The 4521-nt window shown below is 35.7% G+C and overlaps 1 pseudogene; it reads left to right on the top strand.

The window, feature by feature from the left end:
- Positions 1-3216: 3216 nt before the first annotated feature.
- On the top strand, positions 3217-4176 carry LOC103664935 (annotated as a pseudogene).
- Positions 4177-4521: the final 345 nt, after the last annotated feature.

Genomic DNA, 4521 nt, shown 5'->3' with positions numbered 1-4521 from the left:
TTACTGGGCTTCATCCCAAGAGTAACACCATAATAGGATAAGCTCATATAGTAGCTGTTCTTCCCTGAGTGGAAATATTCAACAAGCAGGTACTTTCCAGAACGTGTTAACAGATAAAACCACCTGGCAGTCTTTGCAGTGGTACTGTAAGTTAGTAGATACTGCCCTCTCAGAATAATATGGAAAATGCCATTCTGTGAAATAGACAGTCAACAAGAAAGAGGAAAATAATTAAATTTGAAGGAATTTACCTATCAAAATAAAATGTATAGGAGTTCAGGGGTTTCTGTTTTCCATGGTTACCAGTGAGGACATTTCACTCTTGTGAATGGGGTTTCTGATTCAAATCAAGGGTAAACTACTGGGCAATGGTCATGGATAATGTAATCACCAGAAAGAGCAAAATGGTGACTTTTTTCCACATGCAGAACCCTTATATCACAATCTTTCCTTGTTTCTGTTTTGTTCCATCTCTTTGGTTGGCTTTGCCTTCTTTTCTCTTTGACCTTTTCCAGTTGTATAGTAAAAGGAATAAACTTTCTTTCTTTCTTTCTTTCTTTCTTTCTTTCTTTCTTTCTTTCTTTCTTTCTTTCTTTCTTTCTTTCCTTCCTTCCTTCCTTCCTTCCTTCCTTCCTTCCTTCCTTCCTTTAATTGGAAATAGATTTCTATTTGGAAACCTCTTTGATTGGAAGAATTGTTTCCCATTCCTCCAACCTCTTTTTTCATATGTTAAAGTCAAAATGAATTGAAGATGGAGAACCAGAAAATAATGAACATGGAAGACAGAATTTACGGGTTTTTTTTCTAGTAAGTATAGGAAGACTTCTCATAAATAACATGCATAACAGAAAAATTTTCCAATTGGGAGATGAAAGTTCTGAGTTAAAAATGAGTAGGACTCATTTGCCTGTGTGTCTCTTCTAACCATTAACTTATGAACCTGAAACAATAGTTGATGTCTGATGGAGAATTAAAGTTTATATATATTAATTGGACTTAGATCACTTACGGCTAACAGACTGGATGATATAATAGACAAGACTGACACAAGGAACATACCTATGAAACTATATAGCCACATGTATGAATTTGCAGTAAAACTTGTTAATAAGAAAATTATAAAACAACAATAATTTTTGAAAATGTTTAAACATTATTTTACATATATGGACTAATGAGGAAATAAAAATAAAATTATGTATGCCTTGGAAAGAACAGATGACTTGAAAATTGCATGTGAACATATTTTAAATTTCTCTGAAATTTTAATAGTTGCAAATGTATAGCTTTACAGACATATACTACTGTTTCCACATCCACCTCTACATGCACACAAATATACCCATGACAGTGAATAAATGAATAAAACATCCAACTCAAAAAGTTAGGGAGAAAAAACTGCAATAAAATTAGGAAAGTCGTTTGAAGACCATAAATATAATTGTGAGCATAGCTAAAATTTTTGAAGATTTAGTGAGGATGAGGGTAGAGGGAAATTCTACAAATCTAATCAGGTAAAGGATAAAGTAGTTTAGAAACAACAAATGAGATATGATTGCATATGTACAAACAGATGATATACTAGATGAAAATTGGTTGCACAAATTCAAATAAATATCAATGAAACGGAAAAGTTTATGAGTTAACATCTAATTAATCCAAGGAGAAACTATATATGAACAAATAAATATGTAACAAAAAGTAAATGTTATTAAAGAAATGACTCCACAAAAGCTATTGTATGCCAATGAATTTAGTGATTTTTTAAAAATTCCCCAATAACAGTTCCTTTTATAAGGAAATATTCTTTTTTTTTTTTAAGATTTTATTTATTCATTTGACAGAGAGAGACAGCCAGCGAGAGAGGGAACACAAGCAGGGGGAGTGGGAGAGGAAGAAGCAGGCTCCTAGCGGAGGAGCCTGATGTGGGACTCGATCCCAGAACGCTGGGATCATGCCCTGAGCCGAAGGCAGACGCTTAACAACTGCGCCACCCAGGCGCCCCTATAAGGAAATATTCTAAGGAAAGGAGACATATCTAAGAAATGTAGACAAATATTCACAAGACATCCATTGAGGTGTTATTTATTATAGATAATTTGGAAATCTCAGTATATATTACATATATATTACATACATATATTGTTAATCAAATCCAAACAAGGGCTACAGATCAGCCTTAATTCTTTCTCTCATACTTGACATGCAATCCATCAGGAAGTCATATTGGCTCTACCTTCAAAATATATCCCAAATAATCAAACTATCTATATCTTACCACTTAAACCACTATCATTCTACACCGAGCCACCATCTTCTTTTGCCTGAATTCTGAAGTAGCCTCTACCTGGTTTCCCTGGTTGCATTTTTGACCCTCCACCCCAGAAGGTGCTTTCCATAGTGCAACTAGAGAAATCCTGTCAAAATATGTATCTAAGCATCTCATTTTTATGATCAAAATAATTCAATTACTTCCCTATAAACTCAAAGTAAAATTCAAGAACCACCATGGGTTATAAGATCTGGGTCCCTGCTGCTTCTTTATTTAATCCCTACCAGATCTCCTTACCCATTGTGTTCCTCCAGCCCTCTTGGCTCCTTGATGCTTCTTGAGAGAGGCAAACAAGTGCCTCAGGACTTTACTTTCCATTTGCTTTCCCATCTGCCTGGAACTCTTTTCCCTCAAATAGCCAGGTGACTTTACTTCTCACTTCATTCTACCTTTCCCTCAAACACCAATCACCCCAACAAAAAAGCATCCCTGACAAACGTGTTGAAAATACAGAAAATCCATCATTTCCTATCACTTTATCTGACTTTATTTCCTCATGATGCTTATATTAAATTATACATTTATTAACTAATTATCTGTCTCCTCCCACTAGAAAATAAAAGCTATTAGAGCAAGGGTTTGTTTGTTTGTTTTGTCCTTGTATCCAGTGTTTATAAGAGTCTGTGGGAATATAAGGGAGCTCAATAAATACTTTTGAATGAAAGAATGGATAAAATTAATAACATCCAGGAAATATAAATGTGAAATGTGAAAATTATGGTTTTGCCCATATCACTGCATTTTATTTAGTTATAAAATAGATGTTAAGATAATGGAATACTTGCTTTCCCTGGTGTGATTCTGTCCTGCTTGGCTCTTCTCTGCATAGCAGTAGTGTATCTCTGTCTGCCTTCTTTAACCTCCTACATGTGTTCCACCACTCCATGGAAGATTTGATGGACATGGAATGAGGCCTCTGAGGCCCCAGATATTTCTTTTCAGTTGTGAACTAAAGTGGATAATGATGAAAATGAGCATCAGTTATCTTTAAGAACAGTCATTTTAGGGGTTGGTGCAGAGAATGAATTACACATTGTTGAAGCAAAGGCAATGAAGTCCAATGGAAGTCACACTGGAAACTTTGAAAATGTCTGTACAGCCAAGGTTTGCCTTGAGGGCTTGGAAATTATACCACCTGTGGTCTTACAATTGACATGTTGTTCAGGGTCTGTGCATAGTGGTGGATAGCACTCAGTAGCTGTGGGAGAGTCAGAAAATAAAAAGGAAGAGGACACAAAATTCCTTAGCAATCTGGAAAATGTTCTAACCTTGGAAGTGGTAGTACATTTCTACAGGAAAAAGAAAAACTTAGTGTTGGTGAAAATGATGATGAAGATGATGAAGATGATGAGGAAGAAGAAGAAGAAAAGAAGAAGAAGAAGAAGAAGAAGAAGGGAAGAAGAAGAAGGAGGAGGAGGAGGGGGAGGAGGGGAGAGGGAGAAGAAGAAGGAGAAGAACAACAAGAAGGAAGAGGAGGAGGAGGAAGAGATGATGAACACGATGAGGAGGAGGAAGCTGAAGAAAAAGCTCCAGTAAAAAAATCTATATGAGATACTCCAGCCAAAAATGCAAACCAGAATGAAAGAGACTCAAAACCATCAACACCAAGATCAAAAGGTCCCCAATCCTTCAAAGAAAAGGAAAAAATTCTTAAAACACCCAAAGGACCTAGTCCTGTAGAGGACATTAAAGCAAAAATGCAAGTAAGTATAGAAAAAGCTGGTTTTCTTTCCAGAGTGGAAGCCAAGTTCATCAATTATATGAAGAATTGCATCCAGATGACTGACCAGGAGGTTATTCAAGATCTCCAGCAGTGGAGGAACTCTATTAAGAAAATAGTTTAAACAGTTTCTTAAAATTTTCCATCATTCCATCTTTGTAATGGTTGATATCTGGACGTCCTTTTTATAACACAGTGAGAATTTTCCCTACCATGTCTGATAAATGTTGTCTAGGTTCCAATGCCAAGAATGTGTTGTCCAAAATGCCTGTTTAGTTTTTAAAGATGGGACTCCACCCTTTGCTTGGTTTTGAGTATGTATGGAGTGTTCTGACAGGACATAGTAGTAGTGATAATCAGACAAATGGAAATGGAGGGGAGACAAAAATATGCATGTGAAATAAACTCAGTATTTCAATAAAGTAACAAAAAAAGAGCATGGAGTGCTTAATATCTGAATTTAAGTATA

This window comes from Ursus maritimus, unplaced genomic scaffold (assembly GCF_017311325.1).
Source record: "Ursus maritimus isolate PB19 unplaced genomic scaffold, ASM1731132v1 scaffold_18, whole genome shotgun sequence".
In the NCBI taxonomy this organism is placed as follows: Eukaryota; Metazoa; Chordata; class Mammalia; order Carnivora; family Ursidae; genus Ursus; species Ursus maritimus.
The sequence above is the reverse complement of the archived record's forward strand: the minus strand, read 5'-3'. Positions and strand labels throughout refer to the sequence as shown.